Genomic DNA, 17,168 nt, shown 5'->3' with positions numbered 1-17,168 from the left:
TTTCCAAATTTATTTCCACGCCCTTTACCCTAGCCTCAACGTTTCAACCCTTTTAAGACCTTTTGACCTTAGTGAGGTTTAGTTACTACCGGTGGAGGGTAATCAAGCCAAGCCTATTGAGCGAGCTATCAATGCCATAATTTTCGGTAGCCTAATTGTTTTTCAATGTTTATTTATCCTGTTCCTTCGAGGAATCTCTAGTTATCACCTTCAAAGTGGATGCAAAACTAGTGAGGAAATGGAAGTTTGGTTGGAGATAAGAAGGAGTGTAAGTCCCTCGAAGTTCTCTACCCTTTGCATGCTTTATGTGTATACCAACCTTAGATATTCTTTTGCTTGGCTACCTGTAATGTCTAGAAAGGATTGTATTCTTGTGCATTTAGCCCATTGTTTGTGTTTGGTTTGAAATATCAAAACTCAAGTTTTCTTAATTTCACCTTTGCCTTGAATGTTATGTTTTGTCAAGAGTTGTGGGTTAAACCTCTTAGGAAACCCTCACGAGAGCTTACTCGTCCTCTTTGGCGACATGGGGCTTTCAAGGGCTTGATGCATACGCTAAATGCATCCGTGATTCCTACGACAGTGAGTTAGTGTACATTCTTTCTCTTTGTTTCTATTTTGTTTCTATTTCTTTCAATAAATCCATCTTGTTCTCTTTTTCTTTAGCTTTGCTCGAGGACGAGCAAAGGTTTAGCTTGGGGGAATTTGATGAGTGACATTTATGTCACTCTTAGGGAGTAGTTTTAGAGTTATTTTCGTGTTTATTTTCCCTTATTTTCCCTTTTATTCTCTTGTTTTCTTTTTAATAAAGTTTCTAGTTTATTTCTTAGTTTTAGTAAGTTTTAATTTAATTTCTTTATTTAATTGGTTTCTAGTTTATTTTCGTATTTTATTTACTTTCAATTTATTTTATTTCGTTCCTTTTCTTTGTTACTTTCATAGTTTTTATTAGTTTTAATTTTATTTTATTTTATTTACTTGTACAGTTTTATATTTTTATTAGTTTTAGTTTTATTTCTCTTATTTCTATTTTACTTTTATTTATTTTAATTAGTTTGGAGTGTTTTTCATATTTTATTTGTTTGTGTTTTATTTAACAATGTTAGTTTTAGTTTTAATTCTCTCATTTCCTATTTTAGTTTATTTAGTTTTATTATATTTTTCTTAATCCCTTTTCTCGGTTTTGCGTGTAGGTGTTCGGGTTTTAAGTCAAGTGAGTTCGGTTTCCGAATTCATGTCAAAAGTTAATCGCTCCCTCACGCACCAATCAACCACCATGCAGCCACCTCCTATCATCCTCCACCACTCCATTTCCCATGCTCCCTCACGCACCAATCAACCACCTGACCACCAATGCTTCCCCCTTTATTGACTGGCATTTATGCCACTCTTTTATCCTTTTTCTCTAAGGATTTTCTCCTCATTTGCGCTTGTTTGGCCCATTTTCTAAGCATTTTTACTTAGTTTTGCTTCCTCTTTCCTTTTCTCCCTTATTTTGTAGGTATTATGTGCCGAAAGAAAGAGGATATCAAGAAGCCAAGCTATCTGTTGTGCGCGGGGTACTGTGCGGCTTCTGTGCGGGCGTACATGTGAGGCTGTGGGGGCGTGCAGCCCTGTCAGAACCCGCACAGCCAGACTGAAGAATTAGAGGCAAACCAGAGAGTTTGCGCGACCCTATGCATGACTTGTGTGCGGGAGCACACACAGATGCGCGGGCGCGCAAGACTTATGCGGCGCGCTCATTTTCCCCGTACCCTCAAAGTTGCGGCCGCGCACTACACTGAGAGGGCGCACAAACATTGTGTGCGGGCGCGCAGCTCATCTGTGCGGGCGCGCACGGCTGGGTTTACGATTTATTTGCGCCTTGTTGTCCAAGTCTCTTTCTTTTGGGTGGAGCCACATATATATAGACGGGACTCTTTGCAATAGAAGGACACTTAGTACTAATTCTATAGAGCATTAGCCTAATCTAGAGAGAGAAAATAGATTGTTATTCAAGCTTCCTTTATTGTATTCAACTTTGCTTAAGCTTTAATCTTCCATCAATCAAGCAAGTATCCAAGTTTTCATCTTTCTTCAATCCTTTATTAAGTAATCTTCTATCCTTTCCTTTAATATTATTTATTTGTTTTATTGTTACTTATTTTTGTCTATCTTATTAGTTTATCTTGTTGTTATTGATTTCATATATTTCAATCATGTTTTGTTTTGAGTTTCTTGTGTTTATTTCTAGTTTTGATATTTTGTTTAATCTCCCTTCTCTAGGCTAAACTCTTAGCTAGGGGAAGGGGGTGGAAGATATGTATTGAATGATGGATGAATGATGATAGTTGGATTGATTACATGCCTTAAATTCCTGAAAGACATGATTTTTAATGGCTTGGGATTATTGTTGCACTTTATTTGATTGCATCCTAGTTTAAATGCATGAAAATGATTTGAACTAGATTAAGATCACCTCTATTTTAATGATTGCATGAGAATGAGTTGTTAAAATGGAGTTTCATGTATTGTGCTTCTTTATTCTCTTGATTTGCTTGTGTCTAATAGGATGTATGAGAATGATCCTAATTAGCATTGACTTCTTTTATTGATTTGCCTAGACGATTGCATGAGAATGAATTGTTTAGGTAGAATATTGTATTCTTTGGCATGTTCATCATGATAACTATCATTATTCCCCTCTTTCTAATGCATGTTTGAAACCCCTGAATCCCTAGCGTCATTTTCTATTGATTTTAATCATCATTTTCTTGCTTACTTGTAGTTTTAGTGTTCTACTCAACAAAACCAACAAAACAATCCCCTTTTCACTCTTGCATTAGTGATATTTGATGTTGAATTAGCGTGCTTCCCTAGTGTATCGACCCTTTACTTGCCACTAACTAGTTTAGTGTAGGTTTAGGATTTATAAATTGTTAATTTGATTAGGGGAATAGTTTAACGACCTATCCTATCCCGATCAAATTTTGGCGCCGTTGCTGGGGAAGTGGCTTGTTTATCGAATTTTATTGCTTTTGTTAGAGTCATTTTGCTTTCTTTTGTTTTATCATCCTTGTCATTGCTAATTGTTTGCATAGCTTTGGTGAATGCTTAGGAGGTATCAAGGAACACCCTCACATTAAATTGACCACGAATTCCACCAAACCTTGAGACAAGTCCATAGGCTTTATCAAGATGAGGGAAGAGGTTTTGGTGATATAGTTGATAGTGAGAGTGATACTTACTCTTCAAGCTCACCACGCGAATCAATGGAGGGACAAGAAAATGATGTCTTGTTTCGTGAGTTCGGAAATCCGGAGGATTATAATCTCACGGGAGGGATTTTGCTACCCGTCACGGAAACCAAGTTCTCAATCCATCCACAATATACTCGAATGGTCCAATCGGAGCAATTCTCCGGAAGTGCAAGTGAGGACCCTATTGAACATTTGGACCGATTCCTTGAATTGTGCGTAATGATGCAAACTAGTGAAGTGAGTCAAGACTACATTCGTATGCACCTTTTCCGGCAATCTCTCACCGGACGAGCAAAGAAATGGCTAAAGCAAGTAAAGCCTAACTCTCTCACGACATGGAGGGAGGTTGTAAAGGCGTTCTTGAAGCGCTTTATCTCCGAAGAGAAGACCGCCGAAATGACAAGGAAAATTGCATCATTTGAGCAAGAGGCCGATGAAAGTCTTGGTGAAGCATGGGAGATATTCAAAGATTTGGTGCAAGCATGTCCCCACCATGAGTACAATCAAGGGTTGCTCATGCGGTTTTTCTACGACGGATTAGAGCCCATGTCAAGAGCCAATTTGGATGCGAGGGTGGGTGGCCAATTAATCAAGATCCCTCAAAATCAAGTTGAAGCCACAATAGAAGAGGTAGCAAAGAATTACTCTTGGGGGGCCGAAGAAGAACCGCTCCAAAGAGAGGTGGTATTTACGAATTGGAGAAAGTTGATCAATTACAACATCAAATTGATCAACTAACAAAAGGGCTTTCAAAATTGAACACGAGTGTGAATGCAAGCTCAAGTGGTGGAGCAAGCTCTTCTCAAGTTAACTCTTTCTCTTGTCAAAATTGTGGAGGAACGAACCATGATATATTCTATTGTGGAGGTTTAAGCCCCGAACATGTAGTGGCATACAACACTAGGAAAGAGGGATTTAGAGGAAGCGGCGGTGGAGTAGCTTGGAGAAAATCACCACCCGGGTTTGTACCTCAACATCAACAATAGAACCAACAAGCTCAACCTTCCTATAACTCCAATCCTCAATATCAAAATCCACCTCCATCTCAACCCCAAAACCCAAGAGGAAGCTATCCAAGGAACAACCAATACTACAATCAAACCCAAGCACCTCTAAGAAGCCATCAAGAACAAGCACCTCAAGCAGAGCTAACTCAAACTCAACTCCTCCAAGCCATGCATGCGCAAATGCAATCTTTTGGGCAACAAATGCAAGAGATAAGAGCCCACAACAAGATGGTTGATTCACAACTAGCTTAATTGGCCGAGAGAAATCCTTTCAATTCACCATCCACTCTAACTGGACAACCACAACCTAATCCATCTCACAATCCAAAACCCGATACATGCAAGGCGATCACATTGAGGTCGGGAACTTCCTTTGAAGGACCAAATGAAGGGGATAGTGAGGGAAAGAAGGGAGGAAAGGTGAGTGTGAATGAAAACAAGGGAGGTGAGAAAGAAAAAGGTGATGAGATAGAAGGTGGTTCCGAGAAGAAGAAGATAGACAATGAGAAGACAATTTCAATTCCTAGTAAGGCTAGGAATCTTGATGGACCGGTTCCTTTTCCCGGTCGGTTTGCGGAGAGGAAGTTGAATGACAAATTTACAAAATTTCTTAGTGTCATGAAGAATTTGCATATCAACCTCCCTTTTCTTGATGTTGTGACACAAATGCCATCTTATTCCAAGTTCCTCAAAGATATTCTCACCAACAAGAGGAAGCTCAATGATGAGCTTATCACCCTTCCACATCAAGTGAGTGCTCTTGTCCAACATAAGATGCCTAAGAAGGAGAAAGACCCGGGAAGTTTCACTTTGCCGGTGAAAATTGGGAACATGGAAGCTAGGGGCGCCTGAGCCGATCTTGGAGCAAGTGTTAGTTTAATCCCTCTATCCATTGCTCAAAAACTCAATATTGAGATGATCCCTACAAGGAAGACAATTCAATTGGCCGATCGATCGGTGAAATTACCTTGTGGAGAGCTTGAGGATGTTCCAATTCAAGTGGGACACATCTACGTGCCTTGTGACTTTGTAGTGATGGATACAGAGGAAGATGTTAACACTCCTTTGATTTTGGGATGTGAAGCTCTTAAAACTTTGGGGGCGGTCATCAATTGCAAGAACAACACCATCACTTGTGAAGTGGCCGATGAAAAAATTGTCTTTGAATTTTCGAAGTTGCTCAAGACCCCCATGGTTGAAAAATGCTATAGAGTTGATGTTGTAAATGAGGAGCTAGATCGCTTGGGAAGGGTCGTGATGAGGCCTCAAGATCCAATGATTGAATCCCTTACATGCAAAGAAGAGTTCCACTCTCAAGAGGCTAAAGAATTTGTCATGGCAATGGAGGAATCCTCAAAGGAGGAAGTTGAACAACAAGTTGAGGTCGAGCTTGAGTCCAAGGAGGAGAAATTGGAGGAGAGTTCTAAGCCTCCTCCCAAGGTAGAACTCAAACCCCTTCCCCCTTCTTTGAAATATGCTTTTCTTGATAAGGGGGGAAAATACCCTATTATTTTCAATGCTACCCTAGATGGTGTTAATTTGGAAAAACTTCTTGATGTTTTAAAGAAATATAGGGATGCGATAGGGTATAACATTGATGATATTAAAGGTATTAGCCCTTCTTTATGCATGCATCATATTCATCTTGAGGATGATCATTTAACCTCCATTGAACCTCAAAGAAAGTTGAACCCCCACCTTCAAGAGGTTCTGAAGAAAGAAATCTTGAAACTACGTGAAGCGGGAATCATCTATGCTATCTCCGATAGAAAATGGGTTAGCCCGGTTCATGTGGTTCCAAAGAAGGGTGGAATGACCATAATCAAGGATGAAAAGGGAGAGGAAATCTCCACCCGGACGGTGACCGGGTGGAGAATGTGCATTGATTATAGGATATTGAACAAAAACACCAAGAAAGATCATTTTCCTCTCCCTTTCATGGACCAAATGCTTGAAAGGCTTTCTAACCATTCTTTCTTTTGTTTCTTGGATGGGTATTCCGGATTTTTCCAAATCCCTATCCATCCAAGTGATCAAGAGAAAACTACTTTCACATGTCCATGTGGGACATTTGCATACCGAAGAATGGCATTCGGATTATGCAATGCACCCTCTACTTTTCAAAGATGCATGACTTCCATTTTCTCTGAGATGCTTGAAAAAGAAATTTAGGTTTTCATGGATGATTTTAGTGTTGGTGGCTCGTCTTTTGACACTTGTCTTTTTAACCTTGAAAAAGTTTTGAAAAGGTGTCAAGAGACAAGTTTGGTTTTAAATTGGGAAAAGTGCCATTTTATGGTTGAGGAGGGCATTGTCCTCGGCCATAAGGTTTCAAAAAATGGCATTGAAGTAGATCCGGCCAAGGTTTTGGTGATTGAAAAGTTTCCCCCTCCTACTTCCATCATGGGGGTACGGGCTTTTCTTGGGCATGCCGGTTTTTACCGGAGGTTTATCAAAGATTTTTCTTCAATCGCCAAACCCTTGACCGAACTACTCAAAAAGGAGTTTTTTTTTTACTTTAATGAGGCTTGCATTGAGGCGTTTCGTAAACTCAAGGAAGCTCTCATTTCTTCTCCCGTTGTACAAGCTCCGGATTATAGCTTGCCTTTTGAGCTAATGTGCGATGCTAGTGACTTTGCAGTAGTTGACGTTCTTGGTCAAAAGAAACAAGGAAAATCATGTGTCATCTACTACGCAAGTCAGACTCTAGATGAGGCTCAAAGGAATTACACAACAACGGAGAAAGAGATGTTAGCGGTAGTGTTTTCATTCGATAAGTTTCGGTCCAATCTCATATGCTCAAAAGTTATCGTGTACACGGATCACATCACGGTGCGGTATCTTATGACCAAGAAAGAAGCAAAGCCTCGCCTGATCCATTGGGTTCTCTCTCTCCAAGACTTTTACATGGAAATGAGGGACAAGAAGGGAGCGGAGAACTATGTAGCGGATCATTTGTCTAGGCTACCATTTGAGAACAAGGAGGATGTACCGATTAATGATGAGATGGGATTCGAGGCTCTCATGGCCTTGATGTCAACTTGTACCCCTTGGTACGCGGATATAGCCAACTATATTTCTGTGCGGGCGCGCGTTCACTGTCAGAACCCGCAAAAATTTTGTCAAAAATTGAAGCTCGAGGCAGAGAGTTTTCGCGATGTAGTGCGCGACCTCTGTGCGGGCGTGCAGCTCAACTGTGCGGGCGCGCAGCTCTCCTGTGTGGGCGCGCAGAGCAGGAAAATCGGGTTTTTAACCCTCTTCTCCCCGATTTCTTTCTCATATTTTCGAAACCCCATTTTCATGCTCTCTTCTCTCTCCTCAAAAACCCAAACCCTAACCTTCGAATTTCACCCATTTTTCACAAATTCCATTGATTTTCTTTCAAATCCATCAAAAACTTTCACTCTACTCACAAATTCACCCACTTTCTCCCTCCAAAATACCCAAAAATCCCCCATTTTCATGGTTTGCAAGCTTCATTGAAGGTGGTGTTCTTGGAGGCTCTTGGTGGTGTTCAAGCTTCTACAAGGTAATATAACTCTAAATTTTGCTATTTTATTACTTAATTTCAATTATTTATGCAAAATTTTTAGTTATTAAACATGAATTAGCTTGAGTGAATTGCATGTGATTTTGGTTTTCTTTGTGAGGGATTTGTTGGTTATTAGTGTGAAATTTGGTGATTTTGGGGACATTGTTGTTCATACTATTGTTTTTGAAGCCATTTTCATGAAACTAAGTTGAGAAATTTGATGTTTGAATTGTTGATATTGCAACTAATTTCATGAGAATTGCTTGCTATCATAATGTGTTTTGATTGACTACTTTGTTGTTGATTCTTGTTGTCTTGGGCGTTATATTTGTATGGTTAGATGTTAGCACTAACTCTTTTGCAGATTATTGAGACTTGAGTTTTTGTTGTTGTTTTCCAATTGTTGGTTAAGTTCGAAGGTAGTTCTACTTTTGGTTGGGTTTTTTTGTGTTGGTTGAACATAATGAGCAAAAGAAGGAGCAGAAAGGAGCCCAGGTTAACGGTTGAAGAACCAAGTACCCAACAAACTCAAGCTCAAGGACCTAATGTTCCCCCTAGATTGAGATTTTCGAACAAGGTCCATGCTACGTTCTTCAACGACCTTCGTGGCCAAAAGTTAAATCCCTCCCGACACTATGATCAACGCTCCATGAGAGCTTTAGGGATTGACGACGATATAAGGTCGCTCCTTGATAACTTGGGGATGAGCGAGTTCATCAAACATCAATACCGAGCTTATAAGGAGCCAACTTTCGAATTCTTGGCCTCTTTTGAAAAAGAGCCTCTTGGGAACGACTTCCAGATTTCCTTTCAATTATTTAACAACCGGTACTCTATGACTCTGAGTGATCTTAATGTTTTGTTGGATCTGAACCCCGAGGCGGACCTCCTTGCCCCTTCGTTGAGCTTGTTCCCTGAGTACGATGCATTTAGATGGTGGCAAACGATTACCGACTATAAAGAATTCAACACTCGGTATTCTGTGGCTAACCATATAATCCACCCTGTGCTCCATATTCTACACCGCATTCTGGGGTTTGCGGTGTTTAGCAAGCAAGATTTGAGCAAGCTCTCTCATGAGGAGCTATTTACTTTGTGGGTAGCTGTAGGCGTCGTTCGAAGTGCGCCTACGTTAAAAGCATGTTGTGAATATGCTTGGCACTCATAGGAAGTGGGAATTGACACAATACGATTAGGGACAAGGAAAGTAGGGAGCCGCCAACAAGTTTTTTTAGGAACTTGTAAACTGTTCACGGATCATAAAAGGCAACCACGATAAGGGACAATGAAGGCAACAACGATTGACCCGTGAAGGTTACACCCCATTCATAATCCATGAGATTACTAACTCCATATGGTTCGGAACCACGAAAGGAGGATCGGGGATGATGGTACGAAGTGAGTCGTGGAGTCACATTCGCCCGTATTGGCCTCTACTCGATTCTTATATTGAAAAGCATTCCTGTGATCTCAAAGGCATACAAACAATAATTCAATTTGCTCCAAACTATTATTTAACTAAATTGGTTCAAAATTAATGCACACATAATTCAAAATATTTGGTGATCACTTCAATTAATAATAAGATTAAAAAGGATCCTAAACCGGTTGTCCAAATTATCTTATTAGGCGTGATTTTCAATTACATATTCCCTTTAACATGCAATATGGTGATCAAAATAAATAATAGAATCAATATTAATATAAAAACCAATTTAATAATAATTCCAACAACATAAAAATCGTTAGAAAAATAATAATAATAAAAAGAGCATGATCCTTACTTTGAATCTGTTTGTTTGCAACTACAAAATAATAAACGAGTTAGTAACTTCAAGGAAATAATAAAACAACAATCAAATTAAATCAAATAAAATATGGTTGATTTTGGGGCCAAACCCTCAAACGATTCTACCTTTCACGCCTTGGCTTAAGAACAGAACCTCGAGTAAAATATGGACTCCTTTGAGTGCTTGAAGAAGGAATTTTGAAGTGAAAAGGGTAGGCTAGTGTTTAGGTTAATAGCATAGAAGAGAGAAAATAAGAATCATAGAATTCTGGTTGCCCCGTACATTAGAAATGAGGGGGTATTTATAGGGAAATGTGCTGAGGGAGCACACGGAACCCTAAAATGATAAAAACCCTAAAAAAGTATCCCGTGACACGGTCAGACTGTACCGTGACACGGTCAGACTGTACCGTCAGACGGTACAAGTTCCCGTGACACGGTCAGTTTTGGAGTGACGCGGGAAATTTTCAGAAAACGGAACGGAAAACGCGTTAAGGGTTTACGCGGAAAGGACACTGAACTCTCCGTGTCACGGCAGACCTCCCGTGTTACGGGAAGTCCCACCGTCAGACGGGAAGATTTCCCGTGACACGGTCAGGATGTACCGTGACACGGTCAATTCCAGTCCATTTTTCCGTCTAAATTCATTTTTAACCCTAATTTCTTTCGTCTTTTTAAGTGCCGTTTGATAATTTCGGGATTTTTTCTGACTTTTATTATTCGGACTAAAATAATAAAATAATAAAATAAAATGTTTGGGCTAAAAATAAATAATAAAATAATAAAATAAAAAGGTTTGGGCTTAAAATTAATTAACAAGCTTGGGCTAAAATTAAAACTATGCTTTTACCAAATACCAAGACTAATCCATGGACCTTTCAAAAATAAGAATTTAATAAAATACGATTTTTTAAGCACTCTCGGGATTAAATACTAAACCCGACCAACAGTGGCGGTGAAAGGTTATTTATCATCGGGTTTGGTTTTGGGGAGACATTTTTAGGTGTCTACAGAAGCCCCCACTTTGACTGAGTTTGTAGAAACGTCAGTTTCGAAAACGATAGTCAAAGTAGTCGATAGGGACGGAGAATGATTTAAGACGTTCGGCGATCCTAAATCACTCTGTATACGCCGATACCTGCAGAAAAATGTTACTTCCATAGATAAAAGAGTAAAGGGATAAAATACATATCTGGCACCAGTGTGTCGGTGACAAACGAGTTTGGTATTTTCCTATGCTTGAAGGAATCTACCGAGTGACATTGGTTGAAACGCTTTCCATGCCTGAGGAAAGCCGACTGAAGTGTTTGGTACCTTTCTAAGCCTGAAGAAAGCTACCGGATAATACTTTCCATGCTTGAGGAAAGTCGACGAATGAATTTGGTGTCATTCTATGCTTGAAAAATTCCACCGATAATGCCTTCCATACTTGAGGAAAGCAGACAAAGGAATTTTTTGGTTTTCTATACTTGAAGAAAAATCCACTGATGATGCTTTCCATTCCTGAGGAAAGCCGACTTGGCGGTTTTCTATACTTGAAGAAAAATCCACCGATAACGCTTTCCAAGCTTGAGGAAAGCCGACTTGGCGGTTTTCTATACTTGAAGAAAAATCCACCGATAACGCTTTCCAAGCCTGAGGAAAGCCGACTATTGGTGAAAATTGATAAGTGTATGGTGGTTCGATTATCCCCGAACGTGGGCCGCAGATAATTCACAATTTTTAGCCGATTATCCGACCATATTAAATGCTTAAAATGCCGAAAAATAGGCTTTGACTTTTGCCAGGGGTAAAATGGTAATTTTAGCCCCCCTTTAAATATCAGTTGGGATTTTCCGCGTAACTGTAGCGAAAAATAATCGCCCAATAAACTCGGAAAGTCAGCCAAACTGGTCAAAAAGCTAAGAATATTCCCTGACCAGGCTCAGATTTGCCGCGCCACGTCACCAGATTCCCGTGACACGGTCAGGGACTCCCGTCTGACGGGACTAGTACCCCGTGTCACGGGACATCTATTTCTTTTTTTTTTCCTTTTTCGCTGTTTGAATCAGTCAACAACGGCTCTTTTGCTCTTTTTTGTCCTTTTCTGCCTTTAAATCCGTGTGCACTATTTCACCATTTCACATTTTTCTCCTTGCTTTCACACTTGCTTTCACCATTTTAGCTTCTCCCTTACCAAAAAGTTGTCGCGCCACGCCTGGTGTTAACTGCCGGCTGTTCATAGCTTGCCGTGACACGGTAACAGAGACCGTGACACGGTTAGTCTCTTTTTTTTTTTTTTTTTCTCCTTTTCTTTTTGCTTTGCTGCGGTTGTTTGGCTACTGTACGGTGCTGCTACTGCTTCGTTGCTGCTTCTGTTTCTGTTCCGGAGCTTCCGCCTAGTTCACCGGAGCTCCGTCAAGCTTGAAGGTTGCCGTGACACGGTTACTTTTGACCGTGACACGGTTAGTCTCGCCCGTGTCGCGGCAGTTGCTCTGGTGGCCGGAACCCAATTTCAAGTTTTGGAGTTCGAATTTCACCAATTTTGTTGTAATTTCTCGATCTTCTCCTCATTTTCGACCTTTTACAAACATTCATGTAAGCTCCCTTTGATTTTTCCTTTGAATTAGCTTCACATTAACAATTTCATGACAAACCCTAAAAAATCAATTTGGGGGTTTTTGATTTTGAAGCTTTATGTTGAAATTCTTGCCATGATTTTACTTGTATATGTGTACATGTGTGTTTGTGAGAAATTTGAGACAAAAATTGCATGATTTCATGGAGAATTGAACAAATCACCATTTTTGGGTGCTACTTTGTGAAATAATGTTCATGTTTCGAAATGGTGAATTTTGTGAAATGATGTGTTAATTCATACTACATTGTCATGGAGAATATAGTATCATGCGGCTAGGAGAACTGTAGTATTAGTTTGTCATGGAGAAACTAAATACCATAATTTTTGCCAATTTTTAGCCTTGAGGTAAAAATTTAGCATATAATTCAATAAACAACTAAATAACTCACGAAATGATGCTAAGTATTTAGATTATTATTTTGCAATTTAAAATGTTTAGGAAATGATGCTAAACATTTATAATTCAATAAACAACTAAATAACTTAGGAAATGATGCTAAGTATTTAGATTTTTATTATAAATATGCAACTTGAATTAAATGTTTAGGAAATGATGCTAAACATTTAGATTTTGACAATAACATGCCTAGACGACGAGACTGCGACCTTTCCACCCGCGGCCGGCGTCGGGCTTTTCGAGAGGACACTCCCACGGTCCCTGAGGGCATGGACGACGACGTCTCGGAGTCCGAGCCTCGGACATCTACGAGTAGGGGTAGGTGGGTTCCACCTTCATGGACCCCAGACCAGCTGGTTTTCTGCCGCGAAAACAACGTCTCTCACCGCGCACTCTCCGGCATAGTTGATGGCACACTCCGCCAGCATGGTTCCGGGGCCGGTGATTTGATCCCTCGACTTTACCAGGTCATTACGGGGGATCCTGCTACGAGCGCCCTATGGGAGTCGTTGGCTTGGTTGATTTCTACGCGGCGGTTGTAGGGTTTCGCAGCCCCCGGGGTTGCGACGCGACGGTCGTTCGCGCATTGTTGGAGTATTTCTGGGATACTACCAACACGTTTCACTTTGCTTGGGGGGAGATGACAGTGACCCCCCTGGACTTCAGCATGATCAGCGGGCTGCGCTTTATTGACCGGGCAGTAGGCCAGATGTCTGATCTATCTTGGACATCGGCCGAGGTAGCTGAGTTGTTGGGTCCGGTCGTTCAGCACATCAGGACCCGACCGGTGTCTCGAGGTGGTTCTAGGAGTGGACGATCGGAGTCGGCTTCAGTTCTTGCTCGCGGCTTCGATATGGAGGATACGACGGCCGAGCAGCGGTTGCGGATCTTCATCTTGATCCTGATCTCTATGACCCTCTCTCCCGATAGGAGTTCACGCGTGCTCCTCTGCTACCTCCCCTCTTTGGCCAAGATTCCTGAGATAGGATCCTACAGCTGGGCCAGTCTTGGGTACGCGGATCTTCTTCTATCTCTGCGTCATGGCTGTCGTCAGCTGAATGACGAGTCCCCGGTCACCGTTTACGGCCTGTGGAGAGTCGTAGAGGTGATGATCTTTTCCCTTTTTGTTTCATTTTAACTTGTTCGACTCGTGTACTAAGTATAACTTTGTTGCAGATATGGTTCTACGAGTACTTCCCAGGCTTGGCTCCTCGCCGGCGTCGGGGAGCGGTCCACGACTTTCCTGTCAGGGCCAGCTGGCGCAACCGAGGAGAGTCGCGGGTGGAGTCTTTTCCGGCGCTTCGTGGGCTACTACGCCGTGGCACCTGTTCTGCTGGCGTAAGGATTAGTTTTGTCGTGTCCTTTCCTTCTGATGTTGTTTCCGTTGTTCACGCCTAACTTTTTCTGATTTCCAGGTCCCCATCGATGTCCAGTACCGTCCTTGGACCGGGATGACTGACCTACCCGAGGCCCTATGTCTTTCAGTGTACCGTACCATCTTGGTTGGTACCGGGCGCTTCGTCTGGTATTTAGGGGAGCGAGTCGTCCGTCAGCATAGCGGCGATCGCTTTGTGGTGCCTTCTTCCCCGCCAGAGTCGATGCTGGACTCCCGCTTGATCAGAGGGTTGATCAACAGGGGAGAGCGCTACACTATTCCGTGGCAGGAGCTCGTTCACATGGAGAGTGACTACGCGCGGGATTTGCTTCCCACTCTGGCTCCTCCACCCCGTCTTCCCGAGGTATGATTTCTTTCGAGAATCTTCTTTGCTAATCTCTGTTTTAAATAGTCGAATAACTTGATTATTCGATCATATTTTCAGACGACCATTCACCCTGTGGGGAGGATTCAGATTCCTCCTCAGTCTGTCCGCTACCCTGGGCCGATCGGTATCACGGAGGACCATATTGCCGACGCGCCGAAGGGTTACAGACAGGCGCAAGAGTCAGTGCCCGAGGTTTTTGAGCCGGTGAGTTTTCTTCGACGCATTATCCCCTCTTTTAATGCTGCTTATTACTGATTTTTCTTTGTTTTATCTTCAGCTTAACCGCCCGGAGGTGATGGGAATCATGAAGCTGGTGGACGCGCTGAAGTATTGCATCATCAAGCTTCGGCGTGGTGCGAGTTGTCGGAGCTCTAACGACGTCCTTGAGGTATCACTTATTATTTTTTCATTTCTACCATTTGTTTAATTTTGCATCTAGCGACGGAGGTCCCGCTCGCGCTCGAGGCCCAGAGGCTCGGACGAGGAGGAGCTTGGTCGTGGTAGACGATCTCCCGAGGCTCACCGGCGTTCTCAGCGAGAGCCGCAGACTACTCTGCCGTTCCAGGAGGCTCAGTGGCAGCAGGGTCAGTCTTCTCAGCGTCCGTCATTTTCACAGCCTCCAGTTCCCGAGTTTGGGTCTCTTTTGGATCCCTGTTCATTCTCGGCCCCATTATCCGGGATTCCTCCACCGCTGTCGGGCTTGTTCTCGGTTCCGATGTATGGGACGATGCCTTCGCCGACGATTCCAGTATCTTTGGGCCAGTCTACTCCGTTCTCCGGCTGGACGGGTCCTGCTTTGAGCTTGGCTACTACTGGGCCTACGGGGACTAGTAGGGACGCTACTCCCCGTACTCGGATGGTCGAGGGATTATTCGGTGCGCCGTTCCCATACACACAGGGCGGACCACATGCACAGGGTCGAGATGAGACTGATTCTGATTCTAGAGATTTCTGACCGAGGGTTTTTGTACATGTTATGACTCTTTGTACATACTATGATGACACTTGACATATTTATATATTACGACTCTTTGTACATTATTTACAGTTTATAAATCTATTATTACGTGTGTTAGTGTGTGTTTGAGACTCTTTGTGTGTGATTGTGTACTTATTAATGACGCGACGAAGAATATAAGTGTAGTAATGGAGGGTACCGACCTTCCCCAAAAGAAAAGAAATAAATACTTAAAATAAAATTTCCCAAAAGAAATGAAAAGAAATAAAATAAAATGATGAGTAAATAAATATAAAAAATATTTTCGTCAAAAACAAAACAAATATAAAGAAATAAAATAAAAATAAAAAGGTGAGAATTTTATTAGAAATAAAACTCTCGGAAATAAAATTTTAAAATAAAGATAAAAAAGGTGAGAATTTTATTAGAAATAAAACTCTCAGAAAAGACTAAAAAATAAACGTTAAAGATAAAAAAAAATCCGGATAGATACGGAAAAGATGAAAAAATCAGGCGCGTAAAGTGTCGTGACACGGCACTGTTCACCGTGTCATGGCAAAACCTGCCGTGTCACGGTAAAGGTTCCCGTGACACGGTGGAATTTCCCGTGTCACGAGAAGCGTATTATTTAGCGGTTTGTTTCACGCGTGCGAAAAGATAAATTCTGGGCAGTTTCGAGCGCTTTTGCTATAAAATAAGACCATATTATTCATGATGTGCATAATTACGAAACACAAAATAATTTATAATTTCATATTTCAATAATCATGTCTCAGAATTTTGATAATACATTGCGCGACTGGTCTTATTTTTTGACCAATGCTGAAAAAAAAGAGTTAGAATTATTTCATGTCAGGGGTTTGCTAGCCCTGCGACATGTAGCTATTGAACATGATTTTCTTAGAGCAGCATTAGATTATTGGAGTCCAGAAACGCACTGTTTCAAATTTGATTATGATGAGATCTGTCCTCTGCCAGAGGAATTTGGTGCAATCTTTAGATTTCCTGCTAGGAATCTTATAGCCATGCCTACCTTACGTGAATATTATTACCAAGACTTTGAACGCCATCTGAATCTAACAGATCCAGATTTAAATAGAATTGTTTGTGGTAATGAAGGAGACTTAGAAAAACTTGCTAATTTATATTTTAATCGCCCTATCTCTGAGTCTTATCATGTGTATCGTAGAAGGGCATATATTTTTTGCATGTTTAGCAAGCTACTATTTGCAAACGGTAGGGTAGGACATGCTTGTCTAGCGTCTGTGCTTGAGCATGTTGAATCCGGAAGATCTCCTATGCCGACGTGCCTTGGAGAAACATTTCGTGGTCTTGTCGAGGCAAAAACTGACCGGAAAGCCATCAGGAAGGGCTCTCTGGTACTATTGCAGGTAAAAATACGCTCCGAATAGCCCCCGTGACACAAAACAGTCACCGTGTCACGGTTAGAGTCTGCCGTGACACGGTCAAAACTGTCGTGTCACGGGAATCTGCAGTTTTTTTTTTTTTTTTTTATTAAAATTCTTTTTTTTCTTTTTTTTTTTTTTTTTTTTTTTTTTTTTGTAGATTTGGTTGATGGAGCGTTTGGAATTATTTGAAGCCCCCGACGATATTGAAAAATATGGCCCTAACGACTTAGTCCGTAGGAAGAAGAACTATTCTGCGAACATGTCGTATGAAGATTGGAAATATTTCTTTGCAAAGAGAGAATTTTCCATTCGTTCCTATAAAGTAGGCAAACATAATGCAATGACCATTTCATGTGGAAAACTGACTACTAGTGCTGTGCAAACTCGTGTTCCTTCTATAAATGAATTCTAGACTGACTAGTAAGGAACTTACTGGTCATCAACACTAAGTTTC

General features: G+C 41.3%; 1 non-coding gene across 1 annotated transcript; it reads right to left on the bottom strand.

Annotated features, from left to right (window-relative positions):
• Nucleotides 1-3,632: 3,632 nt before the first annotated feature.
• Nucleotides 3,633-3,740, bottom strand: LOC145556983 (small nucleolar RNA R71). Its single transcript, XR_014092067.1, has one exon. It is a non-coding gene; the product is annotated as a small nucleolar RNA R71 (small nucleolar RNA).
• Between the last annotated feature and the right edge of the window lie 13,428 nt (nt 3,741-17,168).

Source organism: Chenopodium album, chromosome 8, assembly GCF_948465745.1.
Source record: "Chenopodium album chromosome 8, dcCheAlbu1.1, whole genome shotgun sequence".
In the NCBI taxonomy this organism is placed as follows: domain Eukaryota; kingdom Viridiplantae; phylum Streptophyta; class Magnoliopsida; order Caryophyllales; family Amaranthaceae; genus Chenopodium; species Chenopodium album.
Note: the sequence above shows the minus strand (reverse complement) of the source record. Positions and strands in the feature narration are given on the sequence as shown.